Below are 10,866 nucleotides of genomic sequence, written 5' to 3'. Positions count from 1 at the left end.
CACATCCAGAGGAGCAGGCGGAGGGAAAAGACGGACCGCGGGGTTTCCCCGGCAGGCGCAGCCAGGCGGCTTCGGGACAACCTGTACCGCCGCCGCTTCCAGCCCCGGGCGCTCCCTTCCCCCGGCCGCCGACACACAAGACACAGAAGCCGCACGAAAAGACGGAGACGGCGGGCCAGTCGCGCCCTCGGAGGCAGGAAAGCCCCGGGCGCCCCTCAACTCGCGGGGTGCCGAGAGCTACCACGAGCCGGCGCCGGGTCCGCCAGGGCGGAGAGGCGCGCCCGAAGGAGCCCCGGGAAAAGCGCCCAAGCGCGGGGAGTTCCCGGCGCCCCTGTCGGAGGCCATTGTTCGCCCAGGAAGCCTAGAGGCCCATGCCGACCCTCCTCCTCCGCCCCGAAAACACGCCAAGAGCCCAGGGGAAGAATTGGCTCTAGTTCGGTTCCCCAGCCGCCTCTCCGCCTCTTCCCGGGAAAACTCTCTGGGGAACTTGGCGCCAAGTCTCCGGCGGCAGCGGCAGCAGCGGCAGCACCTCCCGGAAGGAAAGAGCCCAGCGAAGGAAGAGTCACGCATTCACACTGACACGCGTGCACACGCACTTGAAGGGGGAGGAGGAGGAGAGGAGGAGGGGGCAGCCGCAAGGCCGGGCCGCGCGGCGGAACAAGCGAGAGAAAGCGAGAGGGAGGGAAGAGGCGGCGGCGGCGGCGGCGGTTGCTCGGCGGGCTCCAGGGCAGGCGCGACTCCCTCCTGTGGAGGACCGGGCAAAAGCGGCGGCAGCAGCAGCGGCTCAGCTGCTAAGGCGACGGGCGAGCCTCGGGGGTAGCCAGGGCCAGCCGCTCCCCCGCCCGGCGCAGAGGAGGAAAGCGAGGAGGGGGCGGCGCTTTTTGTGCCGCCTCCCCGGAAAGGGCTCGGCTCGACCTCCGCTTGGCTAACGAGGCTACCGCCGCCGCCGCCGCGCAAGCACGAAAATGGCCCCCCGCGCTGGAGCGATCGCCTCCCTCCCTCCTCCCTCTCTCTCTCTCCACACGGCCCCGCCCCCTCCAGCTGACGCTCGCTTCCGCTGCGCAGCTTCCGGCTTCCGCCAGAACAGCCCTTGCGGTTGTTCCAGAGGTACGTAGAGGTACGTCGAAGAGAGAGGTTTAGAGAGGCCGTTGGGATTCGCTTTCGGGCCCGACTGAAGCGCGTGCTTCTGGGTTTCTTGGTCCTGAAAAGAGAGCGTTGCTGAGGGAGAGAAAGAAACAAACCGCGAAGGAGAGACGGCAGCTGCTGCTGCTGTGTCTGTCTTTCTCCCCTTGGCCAAAGAATTAGCAGCAGGAGATGCTTTTTGTAGGTTTTCCTAATTTCTCGAGGGAATTTTAAAGCTTTTTAACAATACTGGCCCCCGAGTGGGAGAAAGTGACCGAGAGGGATGACCCGGTTATCTGTCTGCCATTCGAGCTGCGGCTCAGGGCGCAACTCGGATCCTGCTTTCTTGAGTTCTGATAAGACTTTTAAGCACGAGGGGCTTCCATCTCCCAAGCCTGCCCACTTTAACTGGAATAATTGATGATGATGATGATGATGGAGGGAGGAGGAGGAGGAGAAGGAGAAGAAGAAGAAGAAGAAGAAGAAGAAGAAGAAGAAGAAGAAGAAGAAGAAGAAGAAGAAGAAGAAGAAGAAGAAGAAGAAGAAGAAGAAGAAGAAGAAGAAGAAGTGGAATAATTGATGATGATGGAGGGAGGAGGAGGAGGAGGAGGAGAAGAAGAAGAAGAAGTAGAAGTAGTAGTAGTGGAATAATTGATGATGATGATGGAGGGAGGAGGAGAAGAAGAAGAAGAAGAAGAAGAAGAAGAAGAAGAAGAAGAAGAAGAAGAAGAAGAAGAAGATCATCATCATCATCGCACAAACTGACTACAAGCAGCGGCATGACAAAGTAGCAACAATGGTGCATTGGAAGATCTGCAAGAAATATCATTTGCCTGTAAGCAAGAACTGGTGGGATCATAAAATAGAGAAAGTCATAGAAAATGATAAAATTAAACTGCTCTGCGACTTCAGAATTCAAACAGACAAGCACCTGCAACATAACAACCCGGACTTAACAATTGTCGATAAGAAAGACAAAAAAGTCTGAATAGTGGACGTGGCAGTGCCTGGAGACAGCAGAATAGACGAGAAAGAACTGGAGAAGATAACAAAATACAAAGACCTACAAATAGAAATAGAAAGACTGTGGCAAAGGCAAGCAAGGGTAGTACCAATAGTCATAGGCGCCTTGGGTGCAATCCCAAAACAACTGAAGCACCACTTGGACACCATTGGCATTGACAAATTCGCCATCAGTCAATTGCAAAAGGCAGCCTTACTAGGAACTGCTTCCATCCCGGGGCGATATCTGTAATAGCATCAAACATCCACATCTGCCTATCTCAGGTCCTTGGTAAGGACTCGATAGGTAGACAAAATGCAAAATCCAGTCTGAACATCTGGCTGACTGCAATGATCCATAATAATAATAATAATAATAATAATGATGTTGGAAGGGACCTTGGAGGTCATCTAGTCCGACCCCCTGCTCAGGCAGGAAACCCTACACCATTTGAGACAAATGGCTGTCCAGTCTCTTCTTAAAAACTTCCATTGTTGGAGCATTCCAAGTTATACTTCCAAGATATTTTCCTTCCCCCCCCCCGATCTGTTCCAGCGTTTGCTGTCATGCCAGCCACCCCTGCTCATGCTTGTAAGCTCCAGCTGTCCCTTCCATTCCTTTCCAAATCCTGTGTGCTGTGCAGAAAGTTTTTGTGATAATGGCAGTCATTTTTTAAAAGAGACTGCACACAACCATTTGTCTGAAGTACAGGTAGTCCTCAACTTACAACAGTTTGCTTAGTGACTGTTCGAAGATACAATAGCACTGAAAAAAGTGCCCCCCAAGCCATAGCCAAGCAAGACACTTGCCGGCCCACCCGGCCGCGCTCTTCCTCCTGTCCAAGGTTTTCATTGTTGTGAGCATTTCTGTTGAGGATTGGCAGTGGGGGTGGAGTGGGGGGGTGTTAGGTTTTTATTCCCCCCGTCTGCTGGGTGGTTGCAGCAGGTTTTGGTCACTTCACATGACCCTGGGACATTGTGACCATCATAAATATGAATCAGTTGCCAAGCATCTGAATGTAAATCACAAGACCCTGGAGATGCTGCAACATTCCAGCTGATAGGCGCTTCTTCTGGGTTCAGCAGAAGCACCAGGATCAGCGCTGAGCTCCAGCTGGAGCCTGGCGCTGATCCTGATGCTTCCACTGAGCCCTGACAGCCCCGAAGAAGCGCCGATCAGCTGGAAAGCGGCACTGATCCTGGCGCTTCCACTGAGCCCTGACAGCCCTGCAGCTCCAGCCATCTCTCGCTCCAGCCATCTCTCGCTCAGGCCACCGGTTCAGCTCATTCCCCTCCCCCACTACCACTTTTCTAGGATGGTCGCGTACCACCTGCCAGGTGCCAGTGTACCACAGGTGGTACCCGTACCACTGGTTGAAAAGCCTTGCTCTAATCCAGAGGTTAGCTACCTCAGCCCTGAGACACCATCAGCTAGTATCCTCTGACCATCAACATTTAATACAAAGTACAACAAATACACAAAAGGCGTATATTCAAGAATTGGAAACTGATTGTTTTCAACCCATGGACTCAAGTTTTCAAGAACGCTTAAGTTTTTATCCCGTGATTTAAAACTGAAATTAATTCATCAGAATAGAAGTTTGTCATATCTATTGGACACTATCTGGAATGTTTTTACGGGGGTGACTGTTTATTTGTTTTGGAGTTTGCAAGAAATTTGAAGGTATTTGTAAGTCAAACACCTTTCCCTTACACTTTTTGTTTTAATAATGAAGGACAGGGGTGACATGTTAGCAGTCTGAGGCGCTGCCACAGAGAAGGGGGGGGGGTCAATCTATTCTCAAAAGCACCTGAGGGTAGAACAGGAAGTAACAGATGGAAGCTTATTTGAAGAAACATCTATAAAAAATTAGAATAAAAGAGAAATTTCCTGGCAGTGAGAACAATTGATCAGTGAAATGGCTTGCCTCCAGAAGTTGTGGGTGCTCCATCACTGGAGGTTTTTAAATAGAGCATGGACATCCATTTTTCTGGAATAGTATAGGTCAGGGATAGGCAATCTTGACTCTTTTATGACTGGTGGATTTCAACTCCCAGAATTCCTGAGCCAGCATGGCTCAGCTTGGAAACCTCTCCCTTTCCCCTCAGCATGGCTGGCTCAGGAATTCTGGGAGTTGAAGTCCACGAATCATAAAAGAGCCAAGGTTGCCTACCCCTGGTATAGGTCTACCGTTTGACCAGGGGTTTGGACTAGAAGACCTCCAAGATCCCTTCCAACTCTGTTATTCTGTGTTCCATATAACACATTGACGGAATTATTGAGAAAACTCTGTTTTGGAAAGATAAATATATTGTACTGAATTATATGCCAACTACTTAGAATTTAATGTTTTCAGAGCAAAGATGGTTTTTGTACTCTTAACAATGGCAAAAAAAAATGCTTAGGGTAAGGAAAAAATACCATCATTCCACATGTAAAGGTTTGGATTTCAAATATATGTGATTGAAACATTGAGAAATGGTTAGTGGTTAATGGTTAATTGGAAAATCACATTTCCTCTCCCTTTCAAAAAAAAAATCAACAGGCCTGGAGAACATTGAGAGTTTAATATTTTTTTCTAAAGAATTACAAAATCAGGTTGTAGGAAGTCTCACACACACACATATACACACCCTAGAGAAAGAAATATTTTGGGGAATATTAAAAAGGCAGAATATATATTTCCCCAAAGGAATAATAGAGAAAATCTTAGGCAGAAACCACCACCACCCAAATCTCTGTGCCCCAAGCAGAAACCAGCTCTGTAGAAAGGCAGATTTGATAATCCTTTCAGAAAGACTGGAGACAGGAATCTTGGAGCTGATGGGATTAGAAAGACAAAGACTCCTAGAACCAGCAACGCCTCACCTAAAAATCCAACACAGGACATAGCCATCAGCCCCAGCCCCAGGGAAGCAGGACATGGCCTTTAGGACATAATAAGATTAACCCACCACCATCAGAATACAAAAAGGCCATACTGAACCTCAGGTCAAAGTTCATGCCACAGGAACAACTCCAAACACAAAAGCCTAAGAAGGTATAAAAACCTACCACGCCCAGCACCATGTGGTCAGCTGCCCCAGAGCCATATTTTTGTCTGCTTCTGCAACTTAATAAACAAGAATCTTTCCTAAAGCAGTCTCCTTTTGTTTATTCCAGGCTTGGGCTGGACCCTAATGATTTTTCTTTCAACAAGGCCAACTTGGGATATAGGTGTAATTATATCTGTTTGTTCTAGTTAGGTGTGTTCTTATTGTGTAATTTTTTCCCTTTTTGTACATGGTAAATTGTTCATTTTTATTTTATATTGTTTTGAGTATGGTTGCAAAATGATTACTTAAAACTTTGCTTTTTAAAAAATAATATAACATTTTGAAATGGATGGATTTTATTAGATATTCTCATTTTACAAGATCTCTGTATTATACATGTTATTTTTGGCTGTTAGTTTTTTCATTCCTTATTTTTTTAAAAATACTTCTCTCTTTTTTAAAAATTAATTGGGGTATGCCTATGTGTGAAAAAGGCCCATAATGCTGCTCATTTCAAAAGTTAACCACTGTAGTTCAGTACCTAGAGAGGATTTTACCAACTAGCTCTATACTTCTCCAGTATTTAGAAGTGGGGTTTTTATCTTTCTTTTTCATGTAGATAGGTCTGGAAAGCACGTTGGAAGCCAAGAGAAAAAAAATTGTAGTAATTAACATTGGCAGCTGTAATTACACCTTACAGTAATAACACAGAACAAACAATTAGATAATTAGAGTGCCTTGTCTTTTGTGAGCCTCTGTATGTGTGAGGTGAGGAGAGAAAACAGTATGCTGAATTTAATTGAATAAAAGGGGACAGTTTATGGATAATGCAAGCAAATGGTTCTTTGTTATGTTACACTAGTCAAAGATTTGCCAAGAAAACTTGTGGCCATATTGTTTCAGAGACCCATGAGGATTAATATCATTAAACTGTGTGAGAAGAAAAGGGTACTTTATTTGCAAGATATTTTAAATACTAAACATATCAACGGCTACATTTTCACATACAAATATTTAAACAGTCACTGATTTGAAAGTATAGAATCCAACCCCAAATATTAGAAGGGTTTTTTTTCATTTGAAAAGGGAGTTTGTGTTTGGTCAAACACAACTGAAAGAAGCAACTGAACAACTGAAGAACAGCATGTAGTGTTTTAGAGATAAATTGGGAACTGAGCACAACTAGCAAAACCTAATCCATGCCTTTAGAAAGGCCCTATTAATTTTAAAATGATTACTGAGTCTGAACAGATGAATGATTGCTGTGCATCACATCCTAAAATCACATGCCTTAATGATTACCATCCAGTTGCCCTCACTTCCATTGTGATGAAGTGTTTTGAGAGATTGGTAAAGGACTACATGATTTCATGACTTCCCCCCTACTTTTGATTCATTACAGTTTGCCTATTGGAAGAATTGTAGAAGATGCACTTTCCTGTGTGCTTCGTCTCAGCTTGGCGCACCTGGAGGGGAAGAATACTCATGTGCAAATGCTGTTTGTGGATTTTAGTTCAGCATTCAACACAAACATCCCTCAGCATCTGGTGAACAAACTGGGCCTATTGAGTTGTAATACTCCTTTATGTAATTGGATACTTGATTTCCTTATAGATAGGCCCCAGGTTGTGAGAGTTAGAAAATTTCCAACTCCATCTCTTTGAGTACAGGTTCTCCACAGGGCTGTGTCCTGAGTCCGCTACGGTTGACCTTGATGACCCACGACTGCTGTGCCAAATCTGCTACGAATCATATTGTGAAGTATGCGGACGACACGGCTGTGGTGGGTCTTTCTGGGATGACAGTGAAGATGCTTATAGGGAAGAGGTGAAGGCTCTGGTGGACTGGTGCAATAAAAGTAACCTGCTTCTAAATGTTGATAAAACAAAGGAGATCATTGTAGATTTTAGAAAAAGCCAGCATAATCATCCTCCACTCAGTATCAAGGATGCAGCTGTAGAGGTGGTCAATGGTATTAATTATCTGGGGGTGCAGATAACTAACAATCTGAATTGGTCTCTCCACACGTCATCCTTAGTGAAGCGTGCAAACCAGCGTCTACATTTCCTGCATTGGATGAGGAGAGCACATCTTTCTCCTTCTGTCCTGGCCACTTTTTACAGAGGCACGATGGAAAGCATTTTAACAAACTGCATCACTGTCGGGTTTGGTGGCAGCCGTGCCTCAGATAGACAGTCCATACAGAGAGTGGTAAGGACAGCCGAGAAGATCATAGGAAGCTCGCTCCCTGGTACTCAGGATGCTGCTTATAAGCGCTATGTGCTTAGAGCTCAAAGCATTGTTAGAGACCCCACATTGGTTCTCTGGGAGGAGGCTTTGAAGTACTTCTAGCAGGACTACCCGATTCTGTAATAGCTTTGTTACTTATGCTATCTGTCTGGTAAACTCACAAGATTCGTTTTTCTTGCCATGCATCTTCTTCTTGTGCCATATCCATTATCGGACGTTGGCGATCATGTTGGCGACCCTGTTTTTATCAGCAGCCGCACGAAAAAGTGCTGCTGAGTTTTGTCCAAACCGGTCCCTTAGATTTTGAAGCCACGATGTTCTTCTTCTGCCTGGACCTCGTTTGCCTTCAATCTTTCCCTGGAGGATTAAATGGAGTATGCCATATTTTTCTGGGTGTCGCATCACATGTCCGAAATATTCTAACTTTTGTTTTTTAATTGTTTTGATGATTTCCCTTGGCTTTCCCAGGCGGCTTATCACCTCCTCATTTCCGATCTTGTCAACCCAGCTTATACGTAACAGCCGCCTGTAAATCCACATTTCAAATGCTTCTAGTCTCTTCAGGTGGCCTTCTGTCAGGGACCAACTCTCTACTCCATAGAGCAGGATAGGAAAAATATAGCATCTGACAAGCCTGATTTTCAGTCTTAGGCTTATGTCGTGACTGCAGAAGACCTTTTTCATTCTGAAGAATGCTGTTCGGGCTTTCTCTATCCTTGTCTTTACTTCAGTGGTCATCTCCCAGCTTTCATGTAGATTAGAACCTCTATGCATATGTATACATAACCCAAACTAGACTGTTGTTCCTCTGTGTCATATAATATACTGTATGTGGGTATATGCATAATTCTGTATTTATTTATTTATTTATTTTTGACATATTTAGGTTGTGTATATCGGAGATGGTGACCCTTTGAGAGCTGTATCCAATGAAATTTCATTTTAATGTATGCCGATTAGTGTACATTCAAAGTGACAATAAAGTTATTATTCTATTCTGTTCTGTTCTGTTCTATTCTATCAATCTCTAGGGGTGATATTTATAGAGATAATTAGCAGACAATTCTGCACTTGTATCTCTCTTCCTTGACTCTCTTTCTCTTGACTCTCACCCACAAGTTCAGATACTCTGGAGTAGAGCACACTATTAGTACTTAGCTATCAAGAGACTTAAATAACTCAGTCTTCCTCTTCACAGTTATTTCCTAAATAAAACTTATTTACTTTCCTTTCACACAAGCACCAACTTCCGAAATACTTACTTTGAAAAGTTAACTCATAACTTAGTATTTCTTTCTGCATGCCTTCTTTGGTTGAATCAAATGGCCTGGGCAAACCAAACTCTTGTGTTAGCAAAAATTATTCAGAATACAAAAAAAATGTATAATTCTCCTATGAATTAATGCTTGAATTACTTAAGTAATAATTTATTACGTATAAATCCCAACCTAAATTGGTTTGATCCACTAGCAGTTGCTAAATAAAATTTCTGATCACATCTTTACTTTGAATGTATAAGTGTGGCTTTCAGTAATTAACAAATATATTTTCCAGAGCCTTCAGGAAATAAGAAAGACACATTCTTTTTTTCTGGAAAGCTCTGAGATAATTAATAGTGCAATCTTACACATGCTTGCTGAGATATAAATATTTCAATGTTTAATGGGAGTTGTTCCCAAGTTAATAGGAATAAATCACATCCGAAATCCCAATATAGCATCCAGTTTAGTTGAGAGTATATATTATTAATTCCTCAGCATTGGTGTAATAATAAATACGCCAATACTCCAAGAAAAAAAGCCTGGATTTTCTATGAATAAGACATGGAAACATATGTTTTGTTATATTTGTTTTATTTACAAATATACCAGAGTTTCATAATGAGGGTCAAAAGGCACGCTGCCGATCTATTAGCCCACATCTTTTTCTTAGGAGAAACACCTTTACCTCCAGGTAAAAACAAAGCTAATACGGTTGCATGGACGTCTCCTTAGAAAGGGAGTAGGCTTTACACTCTGTTGTTCTACCTACAAACATGATGGCATCCAGTACAGACAACAATAGATGGCATACTACAGGACGGTCTTTCTTTGGTGGTGTGAGGACCATCTGGTGGGATCTAAGAGGGAACCCTTTTCTGCCATGGTACCTCGGAACATCATCACTCCAGAAATCAGACTTGACCTGTGCCTGCTTCCATCAACCCCGGGACCCTGATAGTATGAGTGAGCCCATTTCTTTGCTACATTGAGCATGGGATGCTGTGAGTGTTCTCTGCTGATATTTTATGCTATTTAGCTTATTTACAATTTTGGTTCTGTTTCCATTATTAATCACCCACCGTCCTATATATTAAGGTGAGCAATTGTCCTCCTTTAGGGAGGACAGTCCTCCTTTTGTAAGTTCTGTCCTCTCTCGAAAAGTGTCCTCCTACATGTCCTCCTTTTCGATATTTGAAGACTAATCTGTAAATCTCCGTATTCGATCGATGCCGATCCGTTGCGTGTGATGTGACGTATTTGTATTTGACATGACGATTCGTCAAGGCTCGGTACAGTGCAGCGAGACGCGATTATGAGACGCATGCGCTCCGCACAGAATTGTTTTGAGAGAGTGTGCCGCGCGCAAGAGTGCGCCGCATGCAAGTGGCTTTGTTTACTTCTTACCGAAACACGACACACGCACGCATTAGACTCCCTTTTTTTTCTTCAATTTATTTGTGTCCTCCTCATTGTAAAAAAGTTGGTCTCCTTATACTGTATATATGAAATGATTGGCCATATAACATTATTAAATAAATAGGAATGGGAAATGCCATTTCTATTATTTTAGTACCCTCCTGTTTTTTAGTACCTTTTTTTCAAGCCCATGAAGAATGTAAATGTATCAAAGTAGATATATTCGGGGGCTGAGTTCAAGAAAACGGTCTTTTAGCAAAACAGGTTTAGGATAGGGATGTCAGAAATACCTGTTTTAGGATAGGGATGTCAAAAATACCTCAGGAATGTCCAGATTTCAGGAACAATTTGAGAGAAATCAATCAAGGAAGAAATTGTGAGAGGAACGGGTACAGGTCGTCCTCACTTAGTTATCATTCGTTCATTGGCTATTTGAAGTTACAGCGGTGCTAAAAGAATAGTACTTAGGCCCAGCCCCTGAAGTTACGACTGTTGCAACAATCCTGCAGTTCCGTCATCAAAATCTGGGTGCTTGGCAGCCTGCTCACATTTGTGACCACAACTCCCTGCCCACCTATCTCCCTCTTTTGGCTGCACTGCGCAGCGGCACTCCTCGGAGGTGGCCGAGCTGGGGCTGAAGTAGAGACCTGGCGCTTTCACAGCCTGTAATGCAATGTGTGGATGGCGTTGTGGAATGAAGGCAAGAGATGTTGCCTAAGAAACAATCACACAAGACAGGCAGGAGCACTCAGGGGCTTAACAATCACAGAAAGACACT

Source organism: Protobothrops mucrosquamatus, unplaced genomic scaffold (genome assembly GCF_001527695.2).
Source record: "Protobothrops mucrosquamatus isolate PMUCROS unplaced genomic scaffold, P.Mucros_1.0 scaffold1910, whole genome shotgun sequence".
Taxonomy (NCBI): domain Eukaryota; kingdom Metazoa; phylum Chordata; class Lepidosauria; order Squamata; family Viperidae; genus Protobothrops; species Protobothrops mucrosquamatus.
This window is presented reverse-complemented; position numbering follows the sequence as displayed.